This window comes from Chiloscyllium plagiosum, unplaced genomic scaffold (assembly GCF_037043375.1).
Source record: "Chiloscyllium plagiosum isolate Xiang-an unplaced genomic scaffold, Cpla_swu_hap1 HiC_scaffold_31, whole genome shotgun sequence".
NCBI classification, from domain to species: domain Eukaryota; kingdom Metazoa; phylum Chordata; class Chondrichthyes; order Orectolobiformes; family Hemiscylliidae; genus Chiloscyllium; species Chiloscyllium plagiosum.
The window spans coordinates 32,153,001-32,165,871 of NW_028270169.1; the positions used below are offsets into that span (position 1 = coordinate 32,153,001).

General features: G+C 42.6%; 1 long non-coding RNA gene across 3 annotated transcripts in view; it reads right to left on the minus strand.

Moving 5' to 3' along the window:
- Positions 1-238: 238 nt before the first annotated feature.
- Positions 239-12,871, minus strand: part of LOC122564071 (uncharacterized) — a 62,540-nt gene continuing 49,907 nt past the window's right edge. For all 3 annotated transcript variants that reach the window (XR_015752350.1, XR_015752349.1, XR_006315807.2), the window contains one exon: positions 239-3,479. This is a non-coding gene — a long non-coding RNA (uncharacterized LOC122564071). The remainder of the gene's footprint in view (positions 3,480-12,871) is intronic.

Below are 12,871 nucleotides of genomic sequence, written 5' to 3' on the forward strand. Positions count from 1 at the left end.
GTGGTTTTGAGATCAGCAAAACCATATGAGACAGGAGACAGCAACCTCCATTATTGTCTCCATGGTCTGGAAGCTTCTGTTCATGCCCTGTATGTACCGTCTCCCCAGTCCCTCATCTTTTCACATTGGCAAAAAAGCTGTACTATTGACTTCGTTTCCACTTGTGTACTTATCTTCAAGCTCATCAGAAAGGGGCTGGTCATTCCATTTAATTAGTTAAAAATCATATAACACCAGATTATAGTCCAGCAGGTTTAATTGGAAGCACTAGCTTTCAGAGCGCTGCTCCTTCATCGGGTGGTTGTGAAATACACAGTTGTAAGACACAGAATTGATAGCAAAAGTTTACAGTGTGATGTAACTGAAATTATATATTGAAAAATACCTTGATTGTTTGTTAAGTCTCTCATCTGTTAGAATGACCATGTTAGTTTCACTTCTTTCATATGTAAATCGCAAAACGTTTTTTAAAAGTTACATTCTCAGGTGAACTTTAACAATTGATGTCTGCCCAGATAATGTGTTGAAAGTGTTAGCCCCCTGTGTGCTGCTGTCTGTGCCATAATGTTTAGACTGATTCTAATCTAAAAAATGAATTAACAGAACCTGATATGGATTCATGCAGTTTTTGAGCAAAATACAATGTAATTCTGCAAGTACAAGCTCACCCCACAAATATATATGTGTATGTGTGAATGTGGGTTTGTGTGTGTGTGGGGTGGGGGTTGTGAGTGTCTGTGAGAGAGACTGTATATATGTGTGTGTGTGAACATAAAGGGGTCTAAGTGTGTGAGAGGGTGCATGTGTGAGTGTAGGAATCGTATGTCTGTAGGAACATGTGCGTGTATAGGAGTGCCTGTGTGTGCGTGTGTCTGTGTCTGAGTGTGTGTGTGTGTGAGTGTGTTTGTCTGAGTGTATCTGTGTCTGAGTGCATGTGTGTCTGATTGTGTGTGTGTCTGAGTGTGTGTGTGTCTGAGTGTGTGTGTGTGTGTATGTAGAAGTGTCTGTTTATGTGTGTAGTGCAATGGGGTCACCTGGAGTGTGACATGAACCCAAGGTCCCGGTTGAGGCCATCCCTATATGGGTACTGAACTAAGCTGTCAGCCTCTGCTGCCTATCCTGAAGTCTGCCTTGGAGGATGGTCACCCGAAGGTCCAAGATCGAATGTCCTGGATTGCTGAAGTATTCTCCAACTGGGAGAGAACACGCCTGTCTGTTGATTGTTGTGTGGTGCCCATTCATCCGTTGTTGTAGCCTCTGCTTGGTTTCCCCAATGTACCATGCCTCAGGGTATCCTTACCTGCAACGTATAAGATAGACAATGTTGGATGAGTCACATGAGTACCTGCCATGTACAAGGTGGGAGGTGTCCCCACGCGTAATGGTAGTATCCACGTCCACACTCTGACACGCCTTGCAGCGCCTACCGTGAATGGGTTGTATGGAGTTGTCCTGAAACTCAAGCAGTTTGCTACGAACAATGTTTATTTAAAGTTTCGTGGTTATTTAAAGGTGTGCAGTGGAGGTGGGAGGAAGATCTTGGTGAGGTGCTCACCCTCATTGATAATGTGTTGCAGGTCACGAAGAACATGGCGTAGTTTTTCAGCTCCTGGGAAGTACTGAACAATGAAGGATACCCTGTCTGTTGCAGCACGTGTCTGTCTCCTGAGGAGGTTCCTTGCTGTGGCATGTCGGAACTGGCGGTCGATGAGTTGAGCATCGTACCCTGTTCTTATGAGGGCATTCTTGAGTACTTCCAGGTGTCAGTCATGTTCCTCCTCATCTGAACAGATCCGATGTATGCGTAGGGCTTGTCCACAGGGGATGGCTGTTTTAATATGTGTTGGGTGGAAGCTGAAGAAGTGAGCTTATCTGTGGGTTTGTGGTAGAGTGAGGTGCTGAGGTGTCCATCCTTGATGGAGATGCATGAATGAGACAGATAGTAGAGAGTAGTCCATGGTGAGTTTGATGGTGGGATGAAACTTATTGATAGCACTGTGTAGTTTCATAATGACTGTTCGCCATAGGTCCAGAGGAAGAAAATGTCATCATTGTACCTGGTGTATGGTGTTGGTTGGAGATCCTGCATAGAGAAGAAGTCTTGTTCGAACATGTGAATGAAGATGTTGACATATTGGGGTGCAAATTTGGTCCCCATGGCTGTTCCATGTGTCTGGATGAAGAACTGGTTGTCAAAGGTGAAGACGTTGTGATCGAGGATAAAGCAGAAAAGTTGTAGAATGGTGTTCGGAGATTGGTAGTTGTTGGTGTTGAGTACTGATGCTGTTGCTGCGATGCTGTCATTTTTGGGGATGCTGGTGTAGAGTGCTGAAATGTCCATTGTGACGAGGAATGTTCCCGGTTTGATTGGTCCATTGGTGCTGAGTTTCTGTCAGAAATCCGTAGTGTTGCCACAGAAGCTGGGGGTCCCCTGTAAGATGGGTTTCACGATGCCTTCAACATAGCCTAAGAGGTTCTCACGAAGAATCCCATTGCCTGGTGTAATGGGACATCCTGGTGTATTGGCTTTGTGTGTCTTTGGAAGGCAGTAGAAATCACCTATGCGAGAGGTATTTGGGATGTGGGCGTAGAAGGACTGGATCCAAAGTCCTGATCAATGTGTTTAGGTCTTTGGTCCAATCAGCTGGTAGTTGCCTGTAGTGTTCCTGGTTGTTCAGCTGTCAGTACACTTCCTTGCAGTAATCTGTTCTATTCTGATTGACGATGGCTCTTCCTTTATCTGCTAGTTTGATGACAATGTTGTGATTGCTTCTGAGAGCATGGATGGCGTTATGTTGTGAACGGGTGATGTTTTACTCTACCATGTCGGTGCGGCTGATGAATCTGGCATTTATGTATTTCCTGACAGCTTCAGCATATAATACAAGCCCAGGGCTGCGGCACTCCGGTGGGGTCCAAGTTAACTCCTTCTTTGGTCGCTTCTGTACGGATCCCTGTGATGACTGTTCCAGTTCGGCAGTGGGATCGTTGGGATCACTGCTGGCACCTTGAAAGGATTCCCGCTGTCTCATTCATCTGATAAATGATGCCATTCCAACACCTGCATCTCCAAATCATTCCATTTAATACTCAGAAAGTAGGTTTCTTTTCAAAAGATGATTACAATTAGAATGTTCTGGATTCTGATTTGCTTCAAACAAGTAAATTTAAAGAAACTACAGTTAACATTAGGAAAGATGAGTCATCAGAAAGTCACACAATGATTGTCAATGCTGCAAAGATGTTGCATATTTTGTGCTATTTTTTAATAGATTTGTTTTTCTCTGTGATCACAACACATTGTTATTCATCACAGTAACTAGCCTGCTTGCTACAGTGGAATGGCCAAGTCAGTGTTAAAACATTTAGTGCAGACAACCCAAGAGATGGATACCAGATAATGGCTCATTTGTTCTTATAGAGTAGCTGTTATCTGAATGTCCTTTTGTTGTGTTCAAGTGCTGGACTTGTTTCCTGTGCTGTGTGCATTTATTGAGAAAAAGAAAAACAAGAAGGGAAACAGATAAGGCAAATAAATATATTTAAAAACTTGATTACAGTGGGGCTCACAGCACATTTGCCTATTTATCTCATTCACTTTACAACAAAAAATGTTTCCAAAAACTCCACAGAACTGTGGATGCTGGAGGTCTGAAACAATAAAACAGAATTTGCCGCTAGAAACTTTGGCAGGTCCATGGATTTTGGGTGCAGTGATTGTTATTCAGAACTGATTATAGCTACTTATAGATTGGTATATATGCTAAAGGTTGGTCAGGGGAAGGGGATGAGAAAAAGATAGGGTGGAGATGGAGCCCAGAGAGAGCCCAGAGAGAGCGAGAAAACAATAGTTGTCAGACAAAGGAATGGGTAAAAGTCAGCCTGGGAGAATCAATAGCTATTAATGGGGACCATCACTGGCTGATAATATATTCTTTGTGGTAGCAGTCCCTGTGATGATAGGACCTGGAGTGGAGAGAGTGACGAAAGGATATGGAAAAAATGCTCAAGCTGGAACATTATTGAATTGGATATTGAATCCAGACAGTTGAAGATGAGGTGCTGTTTTTCCAGCTTGCACTGAGCTTCGCTGGAGCACTGCAGCAAGCCTGAGACAGGGATGTTGGCCATGGAACAAGGTGGTGTGTTCAGTTGGCAGGCAACTGAACATAGGTGTTCCATAAAGTGGTTGCCCTGTGTACGTTTCGTTTAGTGTAGAGGAGACCACATTGAAAATGATGAATACATTAAACTAGGTTGATTGAGATGCAAGTAAATTGCTCCTTCACTGGTAGGTATGTTAGGGGTCTTGGCTGGTTAGGAGGGAAGAAATAAACAGACAGATATTACACCTTCTGCAATTGCATGAGAAGGTGCCGTGGGGGTGTGGGGAGAGTGGGGAAGGAATGAAGCAGGCTGTACAAGCAGAAACAGTGGGTCTGCCCAGACAGTCTTTGTTGTGGATTTTGGGGAGGAGGTAAATGCAGGCAGTATTGGGTTGGGGTCTCTGATTCTTCCATCCCACATCTGAGTCTCCTTCCAGGAAAAGAGGCCTGAACCAACCCCAATAAAGTACCCATCCCTCCCTTCTCCGCCTGGCCAAGCTTGTCTTCACTTTGAACAACTTCTCTTTTAACTCTTTTCACTTACTTCAGGTCAAATGGATGGGCCCTCAATATGCCATCCCCTTGTGTGGTACGTGGAACATTCCTTGTCCTACTATGGCCCCACATGCATCTCTTTCTCTGGTTCATCAATGATGTCATCGGTGTTCTCCCTCTCTCATTCAGAATTGGAAAAGTTTATCAATTTTTGTTTCCAATTTCCACCCTGTTCTTACCTTCACCTGGTCCATCTCTGACTCCTCCTTTCCCTTGCTCAACATTACTGTTTCCAATTCTGGGAATAGATTGGCCACCAATGTCCACTACAAACCACTGGCTTCCACAGTTACGTAGACTATACATCTTCACACCCTGCTTCCTGTAAAGACTCTATTCCATTCTCCAAATTTCTCTGTTTCCATCACATCTGTTCCAATAATCCCAGCTTCTACAATGGGACCTTCAAAATGCCCACTTTTTTCTCAGCCAAGGATTGCCCACCACTGTGGTTGATAATCCCCTCAATTATTTCTGACCTATCTCCCGCACTTCAGCACTCACCCGTTCTCTTCCCTCAATGCTAGGGTCCCCCCTTTCCTCATTTACCACCCCACCAGCATCCACATCCAGAGGATTCTTTGTCACCATTTCCGGTGTCTCCAGTGGGATGTCACCACCTGATACATATTCCCCCCTTTCCTTGTCAGTCTTTTGCAAGGACCATTTCCTCTGGGATACCCAGGTCTACTTTTCCTTCACTCCCAAAACTTCCAATACCCCCAGACTACCTTCCCATGCAATTGCAGAAGTGTAAGACTTGCCCATTTACTTCCTCCCTCTTCAGTACCCAAGGCCCCAGACATACCTTCCAGGTGAAGCAACATTTCACTTGCACTTCACACAATCTAGTCTCCTGCACTCTCTGCTCACAATGTGGTTTCCTCTACACTGGGGAGACAAAAAGCAGACTGGGTGATTGCTTTGTGGAACACTTACATTCTGCCCTCCACACACCACCCTGTTCCCTGGCCAACATCTCTGTCTCAGGCAAAGCTCAGCGCAAATTGGAAGAACAACATTTCATTGTCCATTTGGGGACCCTGCAGCCTTCAGGACTCACTATCGCGTTCAATAACTTTAGGGCCTGAGCCCTTTCTTCCTTATCTTTTACCCACCCCCACACTCCCAGGTCTTGTCATCACATAGGCTTCTACCACAATCCACCCATTGTTAGATTAGATTAGATTCCCTACAGTGTAGAAACAGGCCCTTGGCCCAATCAGTCCACACCGACCCTCCGAAGAGTAACCCACCCAGACCCATTTCCCTCTGACCAATGCACCTAGCAGTATGAGCAATTTAGCATGGCAAATTCACCTAACCTGCACATCTTTGGATTGTGGGAGGAAACTGGAGCACCCGGAAGAAATCTACGCAGACATGGGGAGAATGTGCAAACTCCACACAGACAGGAATCGAACCGGGGACCGTGATGCTGTGAGGCAGCAGTGCTAACCACTGAGCCACCGTGCCACCCTAGCCGCTAATGGTCTCCATCAGCAGCTACTGATTCTCCCAGGCTGACCTTTACTCATTCTTTTGTCAGTCCAATTACTTTTTTCTCTCTCTGGGCTCTATCTGCATCTATCGTTTCCTCTGTTCCCCTTCCCCCACCTTGACTCCCTTCCCAGCACACCCCTCTCCACCATCCATTCCTCTGACTAACCTTTAACTACCAACTACCAACTACCAACTGGATTCATTCCTCCCATTGATTAATCTGGTTGTACCCTCTACCTGTGTTCACCTATCCCTACCTCACCACTCCACCCTTTTCCCCACCCAAAAGCCTCCCCCATCCCCACCTCCCTCCCTTTATCTGCAGTTTCCCTCACTCCCACCCCCAGTCCTGAAGACGATGATTTCTCCACCTTCTGATACTGCCTGAGCTTGCTATGTTCTCCCGGCCTCCTGCTTATCTACCCACCCCATCTTCAGCATATGTACCAACTCTTTCTGAGATAGAATCAGTTCTGAAGAAGGGTCACTGGATTTGAAGCATAAGCTCTGCTTTATTTCTGAAATACATTTCCCATATGATTCTGAGAATAAATAATTTGTTTTAAGTAATTAAATTGAAGAGCAAATGCAAGATACAGTAAAATATCAGAACTAATTTCAAAGGTGCAGAATCTTTCTATGGCAGGGCTACACTAACACAAGCCAGGAGATAGCAGTGGGTAACCCAACTATCAGTGCTAGAATTGTACCTAAGTACTCTGTACCTACTATGGCATTGTGTGTGGGTGACATTGCTTAGAGGAATAATCTGTAACTGAAGAAGATATACCTAAATACCTTTGTGCCTAAGTGGCGACTTAAAAATTTCCACTGTACTAATTTGAGTACTTGACAATAAAGCTAATTCAATTCAATTCAGATTCTTTACAGAGCAGTAGCACCCATTATAGTGTACCAATCAATCTTGTCAGCATCAGAAGCATCCACTAGCTTTCTACTAAGTTATATTAAATACAGTGTTAAGTAATGTTATGTGGATACCTAATATACACTATTAAAACATTGGACCTTAAAACATAAGCTGCAATTGATCATATACATACAAGTGGTTTTGTATTAAAATTGCCAGGAATATTTTGAAGTTATTTCTGGATCTTATAGTTTCTTCCTGTTCTCATAAACTTGTAGAACTGGCTGTACCAACTGTGAGTAAAACAGGACATCAGTTGTAGAGCTCTGCATTCTGTTATTAGATTGCCTGCAGATGCTATCCTTTATTGAGTACTCCCAGTGGGGGTAATGGCCAGCTCCATCAGGGATGCTGACATGCCGTCCTATGTGAATGTTTCCTTGCGATGTAAGCCAGCATCATCCTCCTTCTTCCTCGCTCTCCTCTGCTTTAACTTCTCCAGCTGTCGGACAGGAGGTGGGACTGTTGTACCACCTCATCCCTTCATCACTTCTCTATCTCCATGTTTATATGCAAGTAACTGAATTTTTGCAAAGCATTTTTGCTCATGCAATTAACCTTTACAAAGGCTGAAATATATAAGTAAAATATTATACGCTTATAATTATTCCCTCTACTTTCTTCCCATATTTGGCTACTTTTTAGAAATGGGAACATCTCTTTAACTGCATTTATAATACCTTTAAGTTTGCCCATCACTTAAATGCTTTCCCAAACCACTCTGAGCTGTTCTGAATCATTTTGCTATTATGAACCAACTAGCCACCGATGTGATGCAGAATTTGTTGGAGCTAATATTTAAGCAATTGAGCTAATAGGCTAATGATCCCGCAATTCCATAGTTGGAGACCTAAGCAGAATTTGGTAGTAAAGTTCCCAACAGGCCATAACAGTAGCTGGGTGTAACCAGACTTTAGCAGCTTGTCAGTCAGAGGTACACTTCAATAAAAGTTCATGGAAGAGAAGCTAAAAGTTCAATTTCAGCCAAGCTCATCTGAAATTCACCTGTTAAGGTATGAATTGTAGTTCAAAGATGAAGGTATAGAATTCATCCTTGGAATAAAATAATAGGGAACTTGAATCTAATTTTATTTCCCATTCTCCTTCCTTTCCTTGACACGTGGATTCAAGCAAGGACACTAAGGTTGGTTGACTTCCAATATATTGTACAATGTACAAGTGCCTATTGTTCACAGGTTGATCTGATTCTCTCATTACCAGGGTTCCAGAGATGCAAGCTTTCCTGGAGGATTCACTGGATAATTATCAAAAGCAGGAAAGAAAATTGAGCTCAACCATAACACCAAACATATGCAAAATTAAAATTTAGATAATATCCATAACATGCTAATCATACCCAGGTCATTCACTCATTGCCAGCCAGAATAATAAAGGTTCCTTATCCTGCCAACATTGATTTAGAGTGGTTCAGTTTATATTTCTGGTTGAAATTGACATATTATCAGTCTTATAAGGATTAGATTGAATATAGTCAAGAAATTATTTCTTAAATGCATATACCTATAAAGCCTCAAACTTTTTTAAAGTCAGGTTTTAAGAAAACCTGGAATCAGTTTTGCCATTTCTTTATTGTGGATGTTTTAGACTTTCCATTCTAATGGTGAGTGCCAGTGACATTATCAGGGGAATAAGTTAGAGCAGTGACTGAGGCTGATGTTTGAGCCTCAAAGTGTTCTATGTTGTTGATAATTCATGATGATTCTAATTTGGCTGTATGGGCTGTCAGAATCGAAACTTCTCTGAGGCTGTAGATTTAAATATTATACTCATAAATATTACTAGAAACTGCCAGAAAAAATATTAAACATCTTGAAGATTGATCTGAATGCTTTTGAGGGTTTGGATTTTAAAACATACTTTTATTTGCAATAGTGAATTTTAACTTAAAACATTGGCTGTGTTTGGACTGGGTGGAGTGAGCAATCTATCTGACGACCTAAACCTATCTCCAACCAATTCTGTTTCTGCATTTCACTGACACCAAAAGCTGGGCAAATCATCAGGACACAGGTTGCAATGTTAAATTTGATAATGGGACAAATAGCCTCGTACCCATCTTCTAGACCTGGTTGCCTACCTAAGGAGCTTCTATGATAACAATACCCATGCTACAACAACCTTCTCTATGAGGCTCACCTTTCCTTTCTCACCAACTAGGCCCCAATCTCCCCACCATCACTAGGTCTCAATTGGCCGTTGGCAACCAGGCCCCACACATTCTAAACCAAACCCCCAGCACCATCAAGCCACATTCTGTAATCTTCCCTCCAGTGGGTCCTAGATTGTTTTCAAGTCACCAATCCCCTCTGGCCATAGGCCTTGAACCATTCCTGCTCAGAGTTCCATGCACCCTTCGAGTTTGCCAACCTCCACAAATGTCCCTCAAAATGCTCAGAAATTTCCACAAAATATCCTGAGAGATATTATGAATTAACTTGACCTCCAGGTATGGTGAAGAAACCACAATCAGCTGTACCACTTCAGAGTGCTGAAGGTGAAATTGAGTCAGGGAGAGCAAATCTTTGTAATTTCCAGACATTGTCACAAATCGGATTCATGAGGGATTGGTATCGTAGTTGGGGACTAATGAATAGCTGAACGGATTGCCTAACTTTTCATTTTGTGTTGTCAATGATAATAGAAAAACAAAATCATACCAGTGAACTTTATCATGTAGTTTCCTTTCACATTTCATCAGACCCTAGCATTTGCAGGCGTGACTGCTTTTCAGTCAGCAATACTGGCTTGAGTCATTAGCCCTTGATATTTCTTCATAAGAAAAGTAGCCAGGGCTCAGTTTTCAATTGTTTCAGTTAATAGACTTTTTAAAAAAATAGGGTTTGTCTGATTATGTCCTGAGAATCACTTTATGGGATCTGATGCCAAATTGCACATAATTATTACTTTTATACAATAAGACAAATCTTTTGCATTATTAGCACTGGATCAAAGCCATCAGCGTACAATAGTTTATTCACTTCTGCAGTTCGCAGCCATGTGTTTCTTATAAACATCTGTACCTCCCTGTATACAGAACATCTCTTTAATCAGAAAATGATCCCTGCTGAGGTTTTTGGGTTTATACAAATATTTCATTTTTCAGCTGGGCATTGGCAGCTGGGGCCTACAAGTTTGTACTTCATAGCCGTAGCAACATGCAGTTTATGCAGACCACAGTATACCAAGGAAGTTCATAGAACATAATTAACAAAAGAGATGTTGAGCCACTTAAGGGGATATTAGGAGGGGGTGATGTTGAAATGGTTTATAAGAGATAATATAGATGGAGAAAGCTGTGGAATGCTGCAAGGTTTTAGGTAGGGAATTCCATTAAGAATATCCAAAGTGATTGATGGCACAAAGAGACAAAAGATTGGAAAACTCTGGGATGGTGTTTTGTTTATTGGATGTTAAGGGAGGTTGGGAAGGATGAGTCCATGGAAAGATTTAAATACAAGCCGTAAAATGTTAAATTAGGAGCACTGAGGAGCTGGGTGCCAAGTCCTCATGGTCACAGTGATAGGTTTGTGAGTCTGGGTGTAGGGGTAAATTTGGGCAGTGGATTCCTTGCATGAGCTAAGACTTTGAGTGGAGGGAGAATTAGGGTCGGGTTAAGCAGCAGGACATTGCAATAGGAAAGTTGATGGTGGCATGTCAGAGCTGTGAGATTCAGCAGCAGGTGAGCTGAGGCCTGAGAAGCAGACTGGGGAATAGCATTTGGAGGTGATGTTTGTAACAGAGACAAAATGGCCTCCGAACCCCAGCTTGTAGCTGGACTGAAAAGCAACTTTGCAAACATTCTCCTTTAACCCAAGACTGGGACTTTGAAGTATTGTGTCAGCGGCAGTTTGCAACAGCACAATGCCTATCCCTTTAAGTGTGGAGGCATTTAATATTTGACTAAGGCTCTTCCTGGAAGCTGTATCTTTGAATCACACCTAAACAAGACTTGGCTCACTCAATCAATCAGTTAGAAAAATGTTTCATGAAGAGTGGCTTTCTGACTTGTTTGTCTGCCAAACCCAAAATTTAAATAAGATTTGAACTGCCAACCAATTTCCCCTTTTAGCTATCCAGTTACCCCATTAGCAACAGTAGAGAATTTACCAGAGAATTTTCTGGAAAGTTGTATCCTCCCACATTGGCATTTAAACCTGTACAGGCAAGAACTCATTGTTACTTTATCTGAACAGTTTGAGGTTTTGGACCGTGGCGAGGTTTTCTTGGAAAATGATGAACTCATCACGGGTCAGAAAATTGAGAAAGTTGGCAGGCTTATTCCTCACAGTTTGACAATCAACATTTCACTCTGGACCTATCCCTTGGTTCACCTCATTGTTGGTTAGCTATTAATCATCATGCAACATTGTGTCAAACTTTGTTCTGAAAGTCTACTTTCAGTCTTTTCTTGTGTGCAAACCTTGAAACAAAGGTTCGCTCAAACCAAATGATACCTTTGATGCCAAATCTAAAAGTAGAAATCCAGGTTCAGCTGTTCTAGGTGAACAGTCAACAAAGCCAAAATATTCACAGAGACCCATGTAGTTAGACTGCGATCACATCCACTGACTCTCTTCACCACTGACCACACAAATGAGGGTAGAGTCAGTGGAGTGACATCTACGTTGCATTGGATGTCTAGTGTAAGCAAGCACCATTTGTGGGTCAATGCCCATCCATTTCCTGCAAGTCTGCCATTATGGAACATTGCTTCAAATGTCACCTTTCCATGGCAGCTTGGGAGGTTAAAGGGTGATTTGATAGAGACAATTAACATTATGAAGGAATGAGATATAATAGATACAAACCTTCATAACTTTGCACACAATTTGCATCTGGCTCACTGACTGCATCCAAGACAGAAATTCATCAATGGGAAGCAACTCTGCTTCTCTCTTCAAACATGCTGCCTGACCTGCTGAGTCCTTCCAGCATTTTTACTTCAGATATCCAACATCAGCAATATTTTACCTGTGTGAAAACTCTGTCAGTTGCATGAACCACTGAGGAAAAGTTCGAGTCAAAATTCAAAAGCATCTCCTTTTTTCCCCATTAGATTGCAACAGAGGAGTTAATGTTATTCATACAGGTCTATAGCACAGAAAATGACCCCTCAGTCCATTGAGTCTGCACTAGTTAAAAATACCCACCTAACAATTGTAATCTTACTTTAAAGGAAGTATTTAGTGAACATCCAAATATACACATTCTCACCTTGGTAACACTCTCCATAATTCACATTGGCTTTTAAATCTCCCTATATTCTTATCCACCCATTTGCCTACTCTTTATCTCCCTACTTTATCTCCTGAGCTCCAAACATTGTACATTAACATACCTGACAGAGTGGTACTGTTCATGTACCTACCCTCTTCCATCCAAGGAAGGGAGTGCTGGGTACTAATATCCCCCTTCCTGCATTACTCCCTTCCGTACCACATTCTGTCATCTTCTTTATATACTGAGTTGCCCCCTCCTTCATAATCGTATCCTTTGCACCCCAGCATGCTGTGTCCAATCCCCAAGATCGCCTCCTGCTGCAGTGACCCCAATAATAACGCATGCTTTTTAGTGGACCATGGAATCCTTACAGTACAAAAATTGGTCATTTGGCCCATTGAGTCTGTACTGACCCTCTGAAGAGCATTCTACCCAGTCCCAGGCCCCACCCCTTCCTTGCATTTAGCATGGCCAATCCACCTAACGTGGACACCTTTGGACTGGGGGGGAAATCGAAGCACCATGCAGATATGGG